Source organism: Cygnus olor, chromosome 5 (genome assembly GCF_009769625.2).
Source record: "Cygnus olor isolate bCygOlo1 chromosome 5, bCygOlo1.pri.v2, whole genome shotgun sequence".
In the NCBI taxonomy this organism is placed as follows: domain Eukaryota; kingdom Metazoa; phylum Chordata; class Aves; order Anseriformes; family Anatidae; genus Cygnus; species Cygnus olor.
The window spans coordinates 63,393,279-63,415,395 of record NC_049173.1 but is presented as its reverse complement, the minus strand read 5'-3'; the positions used below and the strand labels follow the sequence as shown (position 1 = coordinate 63,415,395).

Sequence of the window (22,117 nt, the reverse complement as noted above, 5' to 3'; positions counted from 1 at the left end):
CTAGCAGTGTTAAATACTTCTTTAAGTGAGTGGGTTGCATGGGATGAAATTACTTTCCAATTTACTAATCATGACAGAAACATAGAGTCTCAACACTGGAAGGGACCTTGAGTCACTTGATTTATTTCTCTGTCCAAAGAAAGAAGCAGCTATACTTGAGACATTTCTGATGAATATTTGTGTAAAGTGTACTTTAAGACCTCCAGTAATAGAGACTACCTAATCTTCCCAGGCGGTCAATTCTGATGCTTCATTATCCTCCTAGAAATTTTTCCTCCTGTCTGCCCTGAACCTTCAGTTTGACAGTCAGCTTAAACTTACACCTACAGGCAATGATCTAATCACTTTTTTCATTATAAGTTTTCAGTTGACTCACCTGCAGCCACATAATTGCTAGAGCTGACCTAAGGGAGGTGGTGGGAGCCTATGAGTGGGGCCGAGGAAAAGGGTGGAACAGCACTTTGTATTTTTAGACTATTATTTCTCACCCTATCTGTCATGGATATGAAGAACAGGTAGCCACCTTCTTTCTTTCAGCAATCTGCTATCACACTTCTCCCTTCATCTGTTGTTCTTTAGACTGAAAACCTTGAATTTTCTCAGTCCTGTCCTGCATTTCTGATGTTTGTGATTTACCTGCCATGCTTCATTTGGTAGCTATTATGTTAAAAAGGGGTCTCCAAAATTGAGCACATCTGTTTGAAGCCTTGCCAGTGCTGGGCTGAGTGGAAGGACTGTTTTGTATGTAATGCAGGCCTTTTGCTTGTGTATGAAACACAGGTGATGACTGTCTTTTTGCAATTTATTTAAGGACCCTGAAGTCCACTTAAAAGAATAAGAGGTAAGTGCTGGGAATCAGACAGCTAGCCTATTTTTCATCCAGCATGTTTAAATAAGCTTCTAAGACAGAAAAGGGGAGGAGCGTTGGCCTTCGTCTCCCTCAGTAAGGACAGGTGTACGCAAGGAGGGCTTCTGCCAGAGTGGCTGTTCTACACTAAACCTGCCTCACAGAGCCTTTGTCAGGTTAGCCCAGAACTGTTAACTCCTGTTCAGCTTGTGATTCACTACAGTCCTGGAACTGTTGCCTAACCAACTGTTCTCCATGTATTCGCATTCTGAGCTTGTCTTTCAATATACTTACAGTCATTCATGGCTTGATGTTGTCTTCAGATTTAATAAGCTTGTTCTCTAATGGATCTTCCAGGTCATCAGTTATAAAGGTATCTTGTCTAGGACAGACACCTACAAAACATACCTTTGATGCAGCCTTCCACTTTGACAATGAACAAACAATAGCTACTTTCTGAGAAACACTTTTATAAGCATGTGTGCATTGTTGCTCTGATATTTTCATGCATGCAGTATGAAAAAATGAAAAAAAGTTGCATGAAATGGTATCAAAAGCCCTACTAAAAGCGAGAGAGATGATGATACTTAGTGATCCTCCTCTAACCCTGAAGCCTATCAACTTATGCTATAAGGAGATTTGTTGCTGACAAGTGCATAATGGCTTACTTACCTCTTTGTTTTCTTCTAGATGCTTATTATTTCCAGTATTTTCCTGGGAATTAAAACTAATGGGATGCATCTGTAATTCTTTGATGCCAGCATTTCCACCTTGTTACAGATAGATACCATGATTACCTTTTTCAGTTTTCAAGCACTTCACCCTCCTTCTGCAAAGTTCTTGAAACACTAATAGCTTTGAAAAGTCTTGTCAGTTTTTAGAGTACTCTGGAATTAATTTTATCGGTTACAGCTGATTTTAAAATTTCCAACCTAAGTACTTGCTAACCTTTTGCTTGTCTGTAAAAGACTGAGGTCTTGCCCCTTTGTCACTGATATTGATTGTGCTATCCCCTGCTTGCAGTTGACATTTTGGTCAAGATTGATGTTAAAAGACATTAAATACATTTGCCTTCTGAGCATCGTCTATCAGTAGCATTCTGGGTTGAATACAGTAGCAGCCCCTTTATTCATTGCCTTCCTACTACTCATATAGTAGATTGTTTCAGTTTTTATCTATATTCCTTGCTAGTTGCTCCTCATTTTTACTTTCTGATTTTGCCCTGCTGTTTTTATGTTTCCCTGTTGTTCTTGTTTGTATTTCTTATATGCTCCCTCCTTGTGTTTGAGACTTGTGGAAATTCATGGTTTAACCAGACTGGTTTATTAATAGTAAGTCATAGCAGTTCCCCAGTTTGGTCATTCTATTTTGGATATGTTATCTATATATACGGATATAAACTTAAATACTTGTAAATTTTCCCGTGGTGTTAATAATATGAAGTACTGTTGGTTTAAAATATTTTCAGAACGCTCGATTATAAATAAGATGATATTTGGGTAAGTAGGTTTTGGCCAATTTGGAAGTATTAATGGTAAGAATTTTTTTTAAAGTCTTGTTTTACCAGCTGTGGTATTATCAAATCATTCTGTTAACCCATTTTTAATTCTTTAATATAAGAAATAGATATCTAAAGCTTGGTATCTACCTAAATCATTAAAAACTGAAATGACAATTAACCAAGCTTTTTGGTGTGGTGGGATAGCACCAAATAAAATAGTCTCTGCCAATCTGCTCTTCTGTTGCATGAAGGTTTTATTTTCTCTTCCTTCATAGGGCTAAATATATCATCTCCATTGATTCTGGAATTTAAGACCATAGTTCTTGCTTTGAACTCATGACCATATCTCCCATGATGTAACAGATAAAAATATGGCCCCAAAGCAGCATCTTTTTGAATGGCTGAAACAAAATTAAGTGATTAGTGAATAGACTATAATTAGTGAATTTTTAATCTAGGATATAGATCCATTTTTAGAGAATATTTTTAGAGTATTTTGGCATTGATTTTGTTTATTGTATGATGTATTCTAGCCAATGTGCAAACAGAGGCTGTTGTGTCTTGAAAAAACCATGTGTTCTTTTGTTCTACTCTTATTTCTGGGAGAAGAAAAAGTTCGTATGGTATCTTGCAGTACTTAAGTCAGCATTTTAAGAATGCCCCTTTAATAACTTACTGTGGGGAAAAACAATGCTAAGTTTAATCATACAGCTAATGTCACAATGTCACCACCCCCTTGACAGCTAAATGATAAAAGTGAGGACACATCAGCATGAATTGTTAAGGTCTGTACATTATTCATTTAAACATCTGCTGTTGGTTCCTCTTTACATATGGGAATAAATTATACCACATCAGCACATTCTTCATGCTTTGTGTTTAAGCATTTAAAAGTTTTTTTTTTTTTTTTTGTATTATTAATATTATTTTTTCTGCTTGGTTGGCAGCCCTTGAAGTTATCAGTGCCCAGGACTACAGTCAACAGTGTGACGTTTAGAGCACAGGTGTCATTATGTACATGCTGTAAGTAGACTGTAAAAGTAATATAAAATGCACAGAGCCATTTATAATACAAGCACTTACAATTTTGCTTTGAAATAAAAAGTAAACCTTTCTGCCAAACCTTAGCAAAAGACCAAACTCTCTAATTGCTTGTATGTAAACATTACAAATTTCTATGCAAAAGAAAGTAAAACCTACAGCTCAGTGTTAAAAATTGAGTCTTTTATGTATGAAACATTTTATAATCCTGAAATAACATAATATTACAGAATATGACAGTGTAACTAAAACTAGCTGAGAGTCTAAGCCTGTCTTTTTCATATGCTGGCTGGAGGTGTATGTGGGAAATAAGTTATCGATTTACAGATTATTGGTCAAATCCTCAAGTGGATTGCACAAACCATGCAATCAGGGTAAGGGCTTTTCTTCTCCACATCTGCCTGTGATAACTCTGTAACCAAGATGCTCAAGGGCTGCCAGGTCTCCTTGTACAGGCTATTTGGGTCCTTTGAATGTTTATCAGTCTGCTGTTATTAGAGGAAGAAATGAAATTTTACATTTGTAGGAGTACATGCAAATTTTTATTGAAGTCTTTCATAATTTGTAATGTTTGTCATAGTTACAGAATAATAATTCCTTTCTGAAAAATCTTACCCTGCCCATACTAGCTAAATAACACAAAAGGTAGCCCAGTAATTAAAAATAAATTGTATCAAAGTACATAAGCAACTGTTCCTATGATGCAGTTAAAATTGAGAATTATGCAATTAAAATCTCATACTGTGAGCCAGGACTTTTTTCTTTTGTAGTGTGTTTGCATGATTTTATTCCCACTTTCAGTCTTTTTCTTCTGTCAGTTGCCTCCAGATGATGCTTTAATGCAAACGTTTTAGAACATTAACTCTTGCCGTTTCATTTGTTGTTATTATTTTCTGTCCTGTGATTCTCTTACTTTTGTTGTATATGGCCAAGTTCTTTTATAACTTCAGACTGTACATGAGTATGCAGACATAGGCATATGGTTTCATAACCTCCTCTTTTCTGGATTTTATGTGATTTTTTTTCCCCCACTTTATTTTGGTTCCTCAGTTTCTTTTCTATACAATTAGCTCAGTTTTCTTCTTGTGTCAGCATGACGAAGTGTTCATGGTTCTATTGCCTTTGTAATTTTTTTATTTCTACAATCTGCGTGTACTTTTTATGCTGATACAGAATGAGTTTTATTGTTGTACTTCACGGTATTAATGTTTGCAACACAGTGGTTGTTGTACTTCATGGTATTAATGTTTGCATCACCATAATACAATATAATATATTATAAATTGGGCAACAAATTGGATGGTTTGACTGGCTAATAAGAATCCAGAGCAGTGCCTGCAATCAGCACAATTCACAGCTCAGAACTTGTAAAATTCAGAGCAGTGAACTGTGCTGATTGCAGCTTGAGCTCAGAACTTCAGACCTTCTTTCTTAATTAGCAATATAAATATTTTTAAAAATTAGCATTTCATAATCACAGTATTGTCAGAACAAAGTAACATTAATTCCCCCCTTGTTGTGTTGTCTACATGAGAATGAAAATACTGCATATGAATTAATGGAATAATTCACACTCCTTTTTATTGCTTAATTTGAAAATAGTAATACAAAAGCCATAAGATCATCTTCCGATTTTAATTCTGTTTTTGCAATTTACTTTTCTTTCTACCCTGAACAGTAGCTTGTGCTTCTGGTACTCCTCTGATGGGCTTAAAGATGCTTTTACAGCCATTATTGCTACCATCACAACTTTGACCCTTCTGGGCTACAGCTAATGCCTCCATGGTAATTTGCTAGCTACCAGAACTCTTTTTGCAGTGCAGATAGCATGCTCCATCTTGGTACCAAGGACATTATTGCCACAATGGGCTCAGTCTCTACCTATATGGGGAGCATAAGCCCTGAGGTGACTCATGAACTCTGTTTTCATGAATGTTAATGCACAGGGTTGCCTCTGCATAATGGGGCAATGTCAGTGTGATGGATTTTTATATGTAATTTAAATTGAGGTCTACTTTATACTTTCCATTTCGTTTCTATTTTAACATATACTAACAGAAACATATACAATAGTAACGGACAAAAAAGAAAATCCATTAAAATACAGAAGTATATTAGCACATTGATAGAGTGGACGAGCTAGAGTCCTACTGCCTGTCATACTTTGAGAATAGTCTCAAAGTATGAGACACATGAGACAAAGTATGGGCCACATGCTGCTCCCTAATAGGAAACGGACAGGGGCTTCTTTTTCCTGTGCAATCTGTGCTATTGGATTTCTTGCTTACTCTTCCGAGTGTGCTCAGAGACTCTGGCCCCTGCAAGAGTTCTCAAAAACCTTTGTGCAACTAAAGAAGTCTAGGGTGCCTAATAAATTACTTCCTGCACTGCAGCAGTAAGAAACCTTAATATTAAAAAGATGTGTTACTTTTTGCTCCTCTTTAAAAGCATGGAAGAATTTTTCACATATTTTCAAGGTTCCATGTGATACATTTCACCTGCTTAACTTGATTTCTTTAGCTGAGTTATCTGTTGTTTGTCACTGCTTTATTTTGGGGAGAATGTAGTTCTATCTGTGAATAACAAGGTAATGGGAATTGTCACCAACCAATACTTACAGTACCATGTCCTGAAGTGAATGCATTCTTCCAGTTTTCTTTAAATTGAGTTTCATGGGGATTTAAGTCCTGAAGGAGAATTGGAGGATAAAAGAAAACAACAATTTTTTAAAAGATATTTTGAGATTATAAGTTTGGGGGAAAATGCACTATGGTTTTAAACTTCTGCTTTACCTTAAAATTAAAGCCTTACAAAAGAAACTCCAGAATATTTTTCTTTGGTACAAATAGACAGGCATCCTTCAATAGGATGTGACAGGTACCTTTTCGGTAGCTACTTCTGTGTTTTGAGAGTAGAACTAAAAAACATAATTCAATGCAAATAATTTATTTGGTGAAGTTAGCTTCTTCTTTGATTTAAATAGCTACAAATAGGTGTAGTAATTTATTGGAAGTATTTATGTATTTCTTGCGTAACAGGTGTGCACGAATGTGATATAAAATCTAATAGAAATTTAATGTCTTTATTAGTTTTGATTGAAAACAGATTACGTGATATGGTTTTTCATTTGTGATGTGATTAGTAGAACAGATCAATATTTACTTTCAAAGTATATTCTCCAATAAACATTTGTAGTTGATATTTCTGGTTAATACTTCTGTTGGTAAACAGTAATAGTCTCAGAAACCAAATACAAAGCAAGTTTAAACACTGAATTTGTTATTAACATAAGCTTTTTTAGGAATGCATTTGTTTTAGTTTCATAAATATTACCTTTTTAATTGTTATCACATCAATTGTTAAGATTATAACTGGCATAAAGGAAGGAGATGATACAGGAGTAAACTGAATTTACAAACATTCTGATGCCCCATTTATTTAAGTATTTTACTCAAAATAGCAAGAAAAAAAATGCAGGGCAAGAATGCAGTCAAGATACATTTTTATGAACTTATGTACACTTAAGGGTATATGTTAAATTTTTCTGTAATTTCTTATATATGCGCTTTTTTATTATCCTATTTCTACTGACACCTTAGTTTAGATTAAGCCAAATTAAACATTCACACTATGAAGCTAAAGGAGACAGATTGATATGATAACACAAAGCAACTAATTAAAAATTTTGTTTTACCATAGTATTTTTTTTTTAGTACTAAAAGGTTATTATGTACTTCTGTATTTTTGTCTGAATTACACTTACTTCGATTTACTGCTATCCAGTGAAGAAAAGCCCCTCCCTGCTGCCCCTGTTTCCACCCCAACCCTGATCTTAGACTAATAAGTGAACATCTTAGACGGTAAGGTTTTGAAGATGAGTTTATCACTTTTTGAAGAAGAGTAAATTTGACTTCAGGGGCATAAGCAACATACCATACGACTAAACTATATAAAATAAGAATGACTATATAAAATAAGTATGACTATACTATATGAAATAAGAGTAAAATGGAATAAAATAAGAATATAAGCAAAGAGAATGTATACAGTAATTTTTATTCTGAGTCAGCAACTTGTGGTTGTTCCAAACCTGTGTTTTTTTTGTTTTTTTTTGAAAGATAGCTGATTGGGATTTAAATGCTTAAATTGAAGGAGGTATGTTTTTTTCTTGTGACTGTTTGTTCAGTTCTTGTGATGGTTATAAATTCAGTTGAGGCTCACTAGTCTTTTTTGGGACAAAATAATACAACGCTAAGCAACATAACACTTGTAGAGGCCATATCCAAAGCCCACAAATCCATCACCATGGATTTATTTGTATTCCTTGCGCTTCTGATAAGCCCACTAGCTAGAAAAAATCTTTTTTACATGATGTTCCTTACCCAAAACAACTTTACCTGACTTTTCATATATTTTGACATGATATGGACATATGGATTTAGGTTAGGTTTAATTAATTCTCACAACACTTCTGTTACTATAATAAACGTGGAGTTTTTTGTTTGTTGTGTTTTGGTTTTAATTTAAAAACGTAAGATTGAGCCATAGGGAAACCTGGCCCTTCTGAAGGTAAATGAACTGTACGGCTGGAGGGGGGAGCCTGTGAGCTCCCAGCTAGCTGGCTGGACTGCAGAACACACTGCTGTGAGAATATTGAATTTACAGCTGTCTGATGGAACGGTTGCACTGTTTTATGTTTTAAATTAAAATGGAGGGAATGTGTATATAACACTGATTATCTTGAAGACAGCCATCTCCTTTCTGCTTTAAGTTTTTCATGTATGTGACTAGCCAGTCTTTTCTATTACAATAAAACTGCAAGGAAGGATTTTGCCCTCTTAAATATCCATACATTAGTGTTAGCTGACTTCTAGTGCCATTTTAAGTCTTGGGTTGCTGAGCAATCTATCTGCCTGTGAGCAGTAGTTCCAACATTAGATGCTTTGAACCTGCTCTGTGCACGCACTGTGCAGCTGATCTGTTTGCAGATGGTACTTGGTTGAACTTGCTCCGTGAACTTGCTTGGTACTGTGCATGCGCAGTGCCCATGGCTGCACAGTGTCCTGGTGCAGTTTTGCTGACTTTCTGAAACTTAACACTGTCTCTGTTCAGTTCTGGCATTTCCAATTTATTTATTTTTATTAATGTTTTTGTCTCATTTACATAAATGGTCTGTGTTGTGTAAGGAGCTAAGAATATCAGAATGGTTGAACAGCGTAAAGTCAAAGTCTTTCTAGCCCATCTCACATCATCATCAATGACTGAGGATAGATGCACAGAGAAGAGGGTACAGGAAAATCTTTCAGTATTGGAAAATTATACCAGTCTTCAGTCCCTTGTAGCTCAGGGTTTTCAGAATCAAAGGAGAGTGTGGTAATAAAGCTCAGTTGATTTTTTTCCCACTGATTTGTCCAAATATTTTTAAACTCATAAAAATTTACTTGTGGCAAGGAATTCCACAGCTTCAGTAGGCAGACTGTGAAAGAGAGTCTCCATTGCTGTTTTGTACCTTCCATCTGCTTGTTTCTTTGAAGCCCCCACTTGTCTTATCTGCCTTTTCCTATACTGCTTATGGTTTTCATACGTATTACATATTGCAGTGTTCTAAGTGGTAATTAAATATTTTTCTATTTCTAATAAAAAATTTAGATGTTTATAGTGGTATACAAAGAAGAAGAAGGGACTTAAAGTGATCAGTGACACTACGCAGAATTCTTTAACAAGTGTTCATTAAGATGTCTTACTATGGCCTGGTTTTCAGAACTCCTGAGCGTCTGTGGTTCCCATCTTCCTTCAGTGGGAGCTGCAGATTCTCGCTACCATTGAAAATCAGGACACCAGTTTCTACTTCATGCTCATGCCTTCACAGCCTTTGTGATTTTACAGTAGCCAGATGGGGAACATGAAAGTGCATTATCATGTAGAGAATTCTGCGTGTAAAAAAATTAACCCCTTGGTGCCAAGTGACACATGAGCTTCTGCACTGGAGTAAATGCATTTGTCACCACAGTCTCCCACCAGTAAATCCCTACCATCTGTACCAAACATTTATGAAGTCACAAGTCATTCTGTATGATTAAAACTGTCATCTCAAACATAGGTGCAGCAATTTTATATTCCAGAACAATACTTAAACAATAAAACTTTTCATTTAAAAATTACCATGTACTTACAGCTAAACAAACGGCCTCAAGCTCAATTCAAGTTAGTGGTTACCTCTAGAGGTTTACGTGTTGTCAGTTTGAGACCATATATAGTTTTGGCCAGGGGCTATGCAAACGGTTGATGATTAATTATTTACCGGTAATACTAATTAATGCAATTCTGTTACTAGTTTTGATTATTCTGAGCTTTGTAGCAGTTAAAACTCTACCAGACATATTTAACTTTTTAAGTCTGCTAAAAAGTGAAAGCAAAAATGGTGTCCGGATAGCAGAGTATTTTTAAATTTTTGAGAAAGGCAAGGATTTGAGAAAGGCAGGTGTTGTTTCTGCACAGTCTGCAGGAGTATATTAGTTATATATTAAGTGTAATATTCATGAAATACAAAGTAAATCAAAAACAAAAGTAAATCTTGTTTTTCAATAAATATTATTATGGATGCACATATTTTGGTTTGAAACTGGAATTTCCAATTATTTCATTAAGCTAGATTTTTAAAATGTGCTCTATTCCATTTTTTTCGCCTAATAATATATACTATATATATATATATGCTGAATAATACTATATATTGCATGGATCATGATATATTTTAACTCTAAGAATACTCTAACTCCTTTTCTTCGCTTCCCAGTAGAAGACTTTAGTATTTTCTTAGGGCTGATTTAACAGGAAATGATGTTTCTGTTCAGGTAACGATTTTTTTTTCTTTTTCCTTCTTCGCTGATTTTTTTTTCTCAAGGAAGAGCTTTTGAGTATGTTGAAGGTTAGCTCTGGCTTAGAATTCTGTCTTATTGCTCTGATTTTTAGTGAAAGATACATGAGTCTGCTTGAATGAAGGGTAAAAAACAAGATCCTAAATATAAAATCTATGCATACTGTGTATGAGATTTCTAGTTTCTTTTGGGGACAGATTGACTTTTACAAGCAAATGAAATGTGTAAAGCTCAGATCCTTTGGTGCCTGACTTAGAGCCCCAGTTCAGCAACAAGCATATGTGTGCATTCCTGTTGTGCAAGTTATTTAAGCGTGTTTCCAAAGTTACAGGATGACCTGAAAAATGTGATCCAATGAAGGACTGAAATGCCTAAGGATGCCTAATGATTTTGAAAAGAAATCTGCTTAGAGCCCTTTCAGCAACAAGGAGGCCTCCCGCTTTCCCATTTTAAATGTTCTCAGCTCTGTGGAGTTGGATGTTTTTATGCACTTTCACCTCTCTGCCATAGCAGTGCTGGGCAGTTTGGAGCTGAGCTGCAGCCAAGGCAAATTAGGATTTAGAAAGCCAGCGTTTAGATTCCTCTACCTGCAGACAGAATGGATGAGTTTCCTGACAGAATGCAGTGAAAATCGTGGCTTTCTTTCTGAGACTGGAAGAGATGTGACTCTTTTGTGTAGCAGCCTAGTAGTGAGACAACTTGTGGAAGATGCTGGGGCCCTGGGCTCAATACGCAGTATAAACTTGCCTAGAAGCAAAGGCTTGAGTGGGGTTAGAGCACAGCATTGCTTTTTCTCCCCTCGACTGAAGTGATGACGTACAGGTTGGATGACATATGACAGGATCGTTTTACTGTAGTGGTTTCTGCACTTTAGTAGAGCAGGTATTTGAAAAGAATGATAAGGACTAAAATATTCAGAACACAAGTGGATTTAATCTTGCACATGCACCTTAACTGCACAAAATAGGGAATTTGAGATCACTTCAATATTTTTGTTACCAGCAAAATAATATGTTCTGCTGTCATATCTCAATTATATAAATAGCAGTTGCCTGATTCACTCCATGATATTCTTCTAATACAAGTCCTCTTTTGTTTATATAATCTGTAGTTACTTGTTGGTTTATGGCTGTCCTTGTCAGTTTATTTCATCTCAGTTACCTTCTGTTTAGATTTTCCATTTCTGTGGATCAGAATCTCATTTTACAATTGATGTGTGCTCAAGATTTCTCTGAGCTAAATTAAAAGTATTGTCTCTATTGGTTTTTTTCTGTGTAGAAAAAAATGGAAGGCAGGCAAGATAGTTGATCTGTTTTGCCTTGTCTGTAGTTGTATTGTTTTTGTTTTTCAACTCTAAGACCTTTTTTTCTGTATGCATCAAGGTTTTGCTTTGCCTCTGCCCACTTTCCCCATGATTTGTATCAGAAGCTTTTCTAGTATTTTTAAGTATCTTGTTTTTCCATTTACTGTGTACTGCACCTTAGTTGAAGGCTTTTCTATTTACTTTTACAATGGTTTAATTGTTTCACTGTTGTGCTTCTTGGATTCTTGATGTCTGAAAATGAATCAAGATTTTGACGATTCTGTTGTCTGCTCTCAGTTTTTGCCCTCTAATATAGCATCTACAATACTCCAAACTAATGCTCTGAACTGTTCTTTAACTTGATCACTTCAGCCTGGCCTTCTCCTCAGTGTTTTCAAATTGGTATATGTACTACTGAGAAGAACAGAATAAAGATGCTCATAAGGCCAAAACTTTGTGTATTCCTAAGTGTATTAGATGTGTTCATGGAGAAAATATATTATTGTATGTTCCATTCCATAAATAGTTGGACATCTCTTCATTCTTGTCTTGCATTCTGCTAAAGTTTGCTTCCTAAGAATTGAGCAGAAAAAAGCTGAAATGGAAACAAAAGAAACTGAAACAATATAGTCTGTCACTCCTTTTACCCACAGTTGGCACCAGGTGCTGAAGAATTAAACCCAATAGGTGTTCAAATGAGGCAACACAGATAATTAACTTAAATGGTCCCATTTTCTTAAAAACTGTCAGGAAATAAACTCCCTTTTCTCCTGTATGTGGTATACAATTATCTTGTGCTCTGTAAGGCCTAGATCTTTCAAAAAGGCGTAAACTCAGCCTCTGATTTTGTGGGTGCAATTCACTGCACCTACATAGCTACATAATTGTTTTTGCAAAAGAAGTAGTTAAACACGTGTCCTCAGTTATGCCCACAGATCATAATTGCAGATGTAAATTCGCATCTGCAAAAGATGAGGTGTTTTTTAAAAACTGAAACCTTTCTAATGGATATGAGCGTTTCTTCCTTGGTCATTTGGTACATATATGTTCATAGCCATCTATTTCAAACAAAGGACGTACTTTATAAATACCAGTCATCATATAAAAGAAGACAAACAGGAGTTTGAAGTAAGAATTACTAGTCTAATAAGATGAGGGAAAGAGCTGTGAGCAAATTTCTCGTCTGTGACCTCCTTCCTCTTTTGGATCAACCGTGTGACCTCAGAAAAAGTCTTTGTTTTCTGTGCCGCAATTTACCAGTCTGTACGGTGCAGATAACAAACACTCTGGTAACTATATATCAGTAATTTTAGAAGAAATATCCCTACTGTTAGTGAAGTGCTCTAAGATCTTCAGGAGATTGGTACTTTAATACAAATTATTCTCTCTTAAAAATAATTAATGGGTCAACTCTAGTTTTCTGAGTTGCATAGAAACCTTACATATACGATGCACTTGCCTTTCTCTCTAACTTTCAGATAAGTAATTGCCAGTTTTACTGAAAGGCTCAAAGAGTCAAAAATTATTTTGGAACATCTAGTGTGAGCTGAGAGAACAGAAACCTGAGCAATGTAACAAAAATAGTTTCTTCCAGACCTGCAGATCATTTCACTACTACTTACATTTCAGATTAGGCTAAGTAAAATAGGAGTGTTGTCTGGATGCCTTCATTTTCTCTGTAACATAATTTAGTAATTTGATCCCCTTCTATGGTAAGGCTCCACAATATAAAAAGGGTATTAAGGTCCTTCAAAGCATCCAGAGGAGGGCAGCAGAGCTGGTTTTAAAAAAAAAAAAAAAAAAAAAAAAAGGCTGGAAGGCATTTCCTGTGAGTAGAGGCTGCGGACCCCTGGGTTGTCTACTCCGGCAAGAAGGCGGCTGAGAGGTGACCTCATTGCTCTCTACAACTTCAAGAGGAGGGGAAGTGGAGACAGAGGCGCCAGTCTCTTCTGGTAACCAGTGATAGTGATAGGACACTCCATAATTCTCTTCCAATTGAACTACTCTATTCTGTTCTGTATAAAAAAAATAGATATGGATACACAAATAGGGAGAAACTGAAGTGGTGGGAAATCCCAGAGCTGTACTCTAGCTTTTGGGTTTTGTTGTCACTGTCCTTGTAAAAAGGCTTTGGAAGATTTTAGGGGCTAAAACTCCTCTGCAAATCTTTGGGATCCATAGTTGAAGTTGTTGTGGAGAAAAGTTCTACTTCCCATCAGTCTGGAGTAAGGAGATAGTAGTAGTGCTTGTAAAAGAGATGTTCAGCATTTGGAAAACTTTTTTTTTTTTTGTATTTGTGTATTGAAGTGCAGGACTTAGAACAAATAGGGCCATTACACTTGTGTTAAGTTTTTAGTAGTAATTTGTGGATGAGTAGAAGTCAAACTTTTATAAAGTATGCTGTTATGTCTAGGGTGAAACTCATTTTGCCCAGAGACGATGTAATGTCTTGGAGTTGATGAAGGAATGAAGTAATAATCTGGACATTGGTGAGGGATGCAGTATAAAAGAAGAATCAAATATTCCTACTACTACATGTCAACAGGATGAAACCAGTGAAGCACAAGAAAGCTCCACCAGTGACAAACAGTGACATAGAACTTGGTGCAGAAATTGAAACAGAGAGACAGTATTCCTTATTTTAAAAACATACAACAAAGTAAATGTTAAGTAGAATTGAGAGTAAATAAGGCAATGTTGAGTGTTACCTAATGCAAGGAGAAATTGATGTCTGGTGAAACATTCCAATGTATTGTAAGATAGAAATAAATACTAGGATATAATGTGAACTGTCCACTGCACAGCTGTCATGTAAGTACTGGCCCAATGAGAACCCATTTTAACCAGATACCAGTTCCATAACACGTAACATCTCCTGTTTGTTCTCTTCAGGTATAGCATGTGCAGTTGTGCAGGAATGTGGCAGAAAAAAAAGTAGGATCTTGAGATAGCATTATTTAGGGGCAAAGAGGAGGAATCTTTTGTAAGGCAGCCAAATTTTTGTACATATTTTCTCTAAATAGTGTAAGTAGCCAGCGCGGGATGCTAACTACAGGAAGAAAAAGAAGGGAAGGGATTGTTCATAAACAAACATATAATCCCCCAATTAATACTGAAGTCTGAAGTTTAACATTTAGAATGGTCATTTGATTTTTTCAGATCATTGCCCAAGATATTGAGTTTTCTTTCATAATGCATCTCTTGATCCTTCAGCTGAAGCAAGTAAAAACCATAATGCAAATACTAAGAATTCTGCGTTAGCTGTGACCTCTAAGGCTCTCAGATTTATCAATCACAAGGTAGCTTGCTGTGCTGCAGTCTAAAGGCATGATTGTTACATTGGGTGGATTCTGCTTTCAAAGAATCTACTTGGTGAAGAATGAGCTTTTGATATGGAGTATTAATGCATATTTATTACAGCTGAATGTGCTTGTGTGAATTGAAAGTGAGGGGTCTATATGCAAAAAAAAAAAAAAAAAAAAGGATTTAAATACACTTTATATGCCAAAATCAAAGTTCTAGACATTCTGTTTCATGTCACCCTAAACTGGAGATACTGAAGCTACCATCCTTACTTTCAAGCTTCATAGGCATCAAGTTTTTGCCTGCTGAGCATGACCAGAAATGTCTGGTCTCAGTAGGGTTACCTTCTTTGGCCTAGGCCTTTCTGAAGAGCTAGGTCAGGCAGTGTTTCCAGGGTGTAATATGATAGGATTTACATAAAACATTGAAAACTGCTTTTTCTCAGAGATGGGCTCTGAGGAGGTAGAGGTGGTGGTGCTAGAGCTACTGCTCTTTTTTATCCTAGCCTGGACATGGAGTACGAGCTGCGGGAGACATCAGTTTCCTCATCTTTCTGAGTGTGCTACCTGCAGGCAGTTCCCTTCTCAGGAAGGACTTTTTTTTTTTCCATTTCTTACCATTTCATATCTTTTGCTTCACTCGTCACTATTGCTCAGGGAACCCTACTGCTCCTTCCACAGATAAGAGGCCAAATGCTGCATTTTGGATTCCACTGTATGGACTACGTATGTACAAACTACTTTTGATGGTGCTTGTGTTTTAAGGCATTCACTTATGGGAGTTTGCTTCTATCTCCCTTTTCCTCTTCCTTTCCCATGCAAGATAAATGTCAGGACTTTTCACAAAGATTTTTAAATAGGATACTGGGAAAAAAAGTCTTTCCATACCCAAAGTGCAGCACTTCTGTATGGGCGTAATTGCTCCAGCTACTAACTGTCAGTTGTTCACAGTTCCTAGCAGGCAAGCATAAGATGTCTCCCCAAGAGGCCCATTTCCTTCTAAATCAAGTAAATAGGAAGTCATAGCAAAACAGACAAAAACCAAGAATGTAAGAAAAGCCTTACAGGGTCAGTTCACCTACCTCAGTACTTCTTCTCTGGCAGTGACAACAGGAAATGGTATTTAGGCAGAATATATGAGCCTGGCTGTTTCTTCCTATGTAAGTATGCTGGCATCCAGAATTGTCCTTTGGGTTGTTTGAAGGTAAACCCCAACCTAATCCTTTTAGTATTCATTATGGACCTGTAGTCAATGAACATCTGATTCCTTTTTGAATATGCTGATACCATCTGCCTCTACAGCTGCCCATGGCTGCCAGATCCAGAAAAGTACTGTTTGCTGAGTAAAGCAATAATTTTTTTTTCCCCGTTTTAAACTGACCTACTCAATTAATCAGATGGCCGCTATTTCTAGAAGTAAAGGATGTGGTGAACAGTTCACAGTCATCATTAAGTAAAATTTTGGTCATATCCCTTCTCAGTCAACTTCTCTCCAAAATGAAGGCCCAGACTATTTTATCTCTTCTCACATATGGGTGCTTTCCCACTTTGATTATTTTAATTGCCATTCTCTCTAACTTTTCTAAATCCACTATATCCTTCTTGGGATGTGGAGACAGAACTGCATACAGTGCTAAAGATGCAGAGACACCAAGGTTTTATATATTAGGAAAAGGGTATGTATTGTCTTGTTGTTTCATCAATATCAAATATTTTGTGGCTTTCTGGCTACCACTTGTTGTCCAGCTGGTGATGCTGGAGAGCCCTCTGTGAAGCATCCAAGATGAGTTAAGCATCATGTAGACCTGCTTTGGATTATTTTCCCTAAATGTATTACCTTACATTCTCTGTTTTTTCTTTTCTGAAGTCTGTTTCTCTGTGTTTTGCAAGGGAAGAGAAACTTGATTCCATCTAAGGGTAAAAGTGTGCTTAGCACATTTCCAGGAGCTTAAGTCTCTAAGATTTTTACTGGTGATAAACATACAGATGTTGACACTTACCTGGACTGTTCTTTTCCCCCAAATAGAGCAATGTTCAGAATTAATTCACTGATGCAAGGTCTCTGGGGCCTTTTAAAGCCTCCAAAGTGTATCAGTTTATTACTTCAGCCCCTTCAGTCTTCCTTCACAGACAAGCAAGGAAAAAAGTGGCACACCTGCTTTACCGAATGGAACACTCAGAAAGAATAATATGACCCTCCAGACACCAGAGTGGTGAGTACCTTCTCAGTTGCCCTTGCTAACATTTTACTGGGAGACTGTTGAACTTAAGGGATAAAGAAATGTGTGATTAAGGACTGGTTGCTTCATATTCTCCTGGTAAAACACTATTCTGCATTCAGGTAGGAAACAATACTGAGGACCCAGTATTTCCCTTTGAGATGAGTGTGATTTAGCTACTTGGGCTTCTACCTAGAGATTTAGGAGCATCATTTTAAGTTTTAAAAATGTGACAAAATTTCATCTCCTAGTGCAAAGTATTATCTGTGTTAGCAGGATTAATTACAGAATAATATGTTTGAAAGTCAAGAAATGGTTGTCTTCTTTTTTACTGAAGAAGAAAGCTTAATTCTTCATTAGGTATAAGCCATTGTTATTATCATTACATCATTACTAAAATCATGGATTTTTATCATAAAGAACTGTACCAAGGAATATTCAGTTGTTTTACTAGCTTTGTCTTGTTTTCTGAAGAGAGAAATCTTATACCAAAAATGAGACCTTGTCCAATGAAGACTATGGATAGGTTAGCTAAATTTTGACCATGAAGCAGACTAGAGAGAGAAATCACAAAGCATCTTGTTTGTGAGAACTGAAGATACTGTTTAAAATTGTATATGAATATTGAGTTGAGTTTTTAACTGCAATTGATTTAGAAGCTAGTTAGTGAAGATTAGAATCAGGAAAAGAGTCATCTGTGGTTATTAAAGCAAGAAAACTCTGCCTCTGGAAGACTGGATTTAAAATTTAAAGGCAAGAATCTTGTCTCTATGTACCGCAGGAGAAATTTAAAATTATCTATTATAATGCAGCTCTTATGTTACTGTATTATCTTATGTTTACATTTTTTATGAATTATAGTACTGTAGAGTTACAGTAGAACAGTATTTTCTAACTGTTGTGTTACTTTGTTCATATCTGCATTGTTCCCACCTTTTGAGTGTGTTTATTAAGATGTAGTCTTTACCTTATTGTGTTTTTTTTTGTTTGTTTGTTTTTTGTTTTAAATTATAGCCTCCTGCAGGAAGGTCTGTATCTCCAGTATCAAATTCAAAGCAGGAGTGCAAAGAAAAAAAGGGAGAACTGAACAAGTCCTCAGTGCATTCAGCCCAGGAACTGGGAAATAAAAACATCCTGAAGTCTGCTGTTTCACTCAGAACCAAAAAGAAATCATAGGACATCCATCAACTCTGAACAACTTAAGAGTAAACAACTATTACGTGTGCCAAAATGAGCAGACTATATAAAGATGGACAAATATATCCTGAAGTGTTTGTCTCTTTACTCTCCTGAACCCTTTAATCGGAAAGCTTTAGCTTTCCTTTAACACTGGAAAAAAATCTAACAGCAGTGTGAACTCCTAACCTGTAAGAGGACATCCACTGATAGTATTTTTGTCAGAGAACAAATTATAGAATTGCCTAAAAATGTATGTAATTTATTTGTTCTGTACTAGCAGGCACCATGCCAGGTAGGCAGTTTGCTTTCACAAATCCATTTTGCTGTGTTTTACTTGCTTTTACTTTCTTTACTTTTGTCAGAAACGTTTAGGGGGAAAAATGATGCTGGAATCTGTAATAGGGATTCCAGGTAACTGTGTGCTTTGCACTGTGAGAATATTCTAGGAAATTGCTTATAAATTTGTTGGAGGCATTATAACACAAGTGCTTCAGTCTATGGAATTTGTAACTGCTATTTTAGGTTACTGTCAATTGCTTATTTTTAAGCAGAACTTATTTTAAGCTTGACAAATATAAAATGTATTTTTAAGTACAACAGAATTGCTATGGTTCTCACTGCTGAATTTCTGGTGTTTTGATTAAATTCTTTAAATAAAACAGGTGTTAGAGTAATGGCCTTTACAAGTTAATTAATCTTCATTTTCAAGGGGATGAGCTACCATTAAGCTTAGGTTTATTTTATGTTTGTGTAAATTGCAAAGTGATTTACTGTTCCACAGACAAGACCATTCTCTAAAAACAGATCTCACCTCAATGCCAGTCTACTGGCACCTTATGTAAGTAAAATACACATGCTCTTTATTGGTTAAAAACATTTCCTTAAATTCTGTGTTTTGGCTCGTTCAAGTAATTCTGCTGTGAACATCAGTCTGAGGAGACATCATTTGCTTAAATCTCATCTGTTCTCTACACTAATTGTGAAGTTCCTCGGTTGTTAACAGCCTCGATTTTATTTAGGTGCGAAGTAATGCTATTACAGGGCCAACATGCTTCCTTGTAGGTACCTGAATACTTGGAGAGATCTTATTTACAGTAAACTAAGTAAAAACTTTTTGTCATCTTAAAATACGAAAAAGTTAATGTATCACTCATACTCACTAAAGAATGTGGGTGGGTGTGTAATCAGGCACCTTTTGGGGAGTATTCATCTAGTGTCAGTTTTTCAGATGAGATTGAGTCTGTTGAGGAGTTGGACACAAAAGGTGTGTTCTACAAAATACAGTGAGTGGAAGAAAGTCACGGATTTTTTTTTTTTTTTACAGAATTTAGTAAGAATTTCACTTTAAGTAGGAAGTTGTCCTTTCTTTCTCTTTTTGTTATGCACTCAAACAGCAGTGAAGTCTACTTCACATAAGAGCTCTAATAGTCAGACAGTTTTTATTTGATGTGGCTGAAATCTTTTACAAAGTCCAGACTGCTTTCTGGTTCTCTTGACACCAAAATGTTAGGTCAGATTGTGGCCTAAATAACTGCCTCCTTGGCTATTAACTGACACTGCTCATTCTTTTCATTTAGTGAGAGTCACTTGAAGGGCACGCCTCGGCTCCCTCTATTAAAACAGTGGCTGCATCATTAGCAACCTCGGGGCAGTCCTACCTGATCACAGTAGCTGCATAGTGGTGAACTTCTTTCCTTGATGGGGCACAGTGTTGAGGGTGCTGATACTCTGTTTTCAGATGCACTTTTTTCTAACACAGATAAAATTTTCAGAAACCCAGCAGACGTGCTGACATTTTCTACCACCACTGCTCCTTTGAACCAAGGAAGCTTGAAAACATACTACTTCACATCAAAGGGTTTTGTCATTTCTACAGCACTAACAGAACACAGTAAGTATAATTTACCTTTAAAGAGTGAGCTATTTACCTGTCATGGGTTCATTCTTCTATCCTGAGGTATTGAATCATTTCCCAGCTCTGTCAATCTTAAGATATTTTGGCTAGCATGCACCTTTTGTGGCTTGCGTCTTAACAGATTTGACTTTGATCTTGCCAGTTCTGACTTCATTCTCCTTTCCTCTGCACTCCTGGATTTGTTTTGCTTGTTCTTTTTTGCCTAGGTACATTTCCATTTCCACAACTCCTCTTGCTTTTTTGCCACAGACAGATGTATGTCCTGTGTTATCCCAAGCATGTCCAGTGTTGTCCCAAGGTACCAGTGCATTTTGATCATGTACAGAGGGGTGTCACGGGGCTCACATGAAAGAGGCAGCAGTCTGTCAGATCTGCAGCTGGTAGCCTGCCCCCTGCCCAGTGCTGCCTTGTTTCAGGGAAAGAAGGGGGTGAGGAGCAGGCCATGGGCCGTGTGTATCCAGAAGGCAGTCATCAGGCTGTTTGTGTTGCGCTTCTTCAGTTGGGCTTCGGTGAGGGGCCGGGAGGGACTGAGCAGTTGAGCTTGTGTTGGAATTGCAGAAGAGTGGAACATCAACTTCCCAAAGACTGGAGAAGAAACTTTCATTGTATCAGTGACTCCTAGCGTTAAACCTCTTGTTAAACAAAACAGAGGTCTTAAAATAAGCTCCATGTGTTTTTCGTTTTTCTTCCTTATCCTCTTTTCTCTTTATGCCTTTTTTCACTCCTTTTCAATACCTACATTTTCTCTGTTGATTTTTTTCATTTGTCAGAAGATTTCTTTTCTTCTTCCACAAATCTCTTTCTTGTTTCTTCTTTTGATGTGGCTTTTCTCTGCTTCTCTTTCAACCCTCAGAGCTTACTTTAGTCTCTTCACTGTATTTGCTACATGGAGGAGTGCTATTGAAAAATGAAAAGTAGATTGCATGGGAATTTCATATTTCTCCTTTTCCTCTAGAAGCCCATTTCTCTTCCCTCCCATTTCTGTGAAGTTTACTATCCTCAAATGCATTCGTCCTCTACTTCCAAATCATTTTACTCATCTTTCCCTCTCTTGCTCTGTCCTTCCACCTTGTCTTCCCCTTCGCTTACTGCTTGATATTTAACTTCTTAGGTAGAGTGAGAATTTGTGGTAGCATTCAGGTTCCATGTTGTGGATAAATACTCCAATCGATCTCAGTTTTACTGACGAACACTAACTTTCTGACTGCATCTATATTGGCTTTTTCTTCAATTTTTTTCTGTTGCATGCTCAGGAGCAGTGACTATGTTGGCAGTATTAACTGTAACAGCCACATTATAAGCACAGTCTTGTATAACCCATTACCCATCAGGTCTATGTGACATTGTAATTTAAACGGTGGTAGTTGCTGGCAGCCTATCTCTGCTTGTCCTGCTATTATTACAACCACCAGTAGAGCTGTTCTACTGGGAAATTTCAAGTGTAGACAAAGCTTTAATCAACAGTAATCTGATTCTTTAAAAATGCAACACCAATTCATTTATTTCTCATTTCACATATGAAATTTTAATAGGTACAATCACCCTTAAGGATGTTTCAAATATTAACATTATCCACAATTACAAAACAGAATCTTTTTTCTGTATGAAACTATCTGCATGTTTGAACCAAGTAAGTAGTTTTCTGTGCAGACATCAGGTTTACTATCAATCAGAAACTTATTAACAGCTGTGTTAGCCCTAATTAAGTGCAGAGCAATGGCAGACTTTTTAATTAAGTCTTATTTTCCTAAGAGGAGACTGACTGTTTTTTTTTTTTTTTTTCCATCCCTTCCCCACTTCCATCCTTATTTACTATGTAAAGCCTGCTTTAAAAATAACTGGGACACAAGATGGGGCCATTGAAACGGGGCCAAGACAGTAGGAAATGTTTCCTTTACAGAATGGATGCATGATTTTACTGACCATAATTTA

General features: G+C 36.5%; 2 long non-coding RNA genes across 3 annotated transcripts in view; one reads left to right on the top strand and one right to left on the bottom strand.

Moving 5' to 3' along the window:
• LOC121071073 overlaps positions 1-20,897 on the top strand; it is a 30,344-nt gene extending 9,447 nt beyond the window's left edge. For both annotated transcript variants that reach the window (XR_005820362.1, XR_005820361.1), the window contains exons 2-3: positions 3,296-3,371; positions 18,106-20,897. This is a non-coding gene — a long non-coding RNA (uncharacterized LOC121071073). The remainder of the gene's footprint in view (positions 1-3,295; positions 3,372-18,105) is intronic.
• LOC121071074 overlaps positions 20,893-22,117 on the bottom strand; it is a 34,088-nt gene continuing 32,863 nt past the window's right edge. The window contains exon 4 of the long non-coding RNA XR_005820364.1: positions 20,893-21,082. This is a non-coding gene — a long non-coding RNA (uncharacterized LOC121071074). The remainder of the gene's footprint in view (positions 21,083-22,117) is intronic.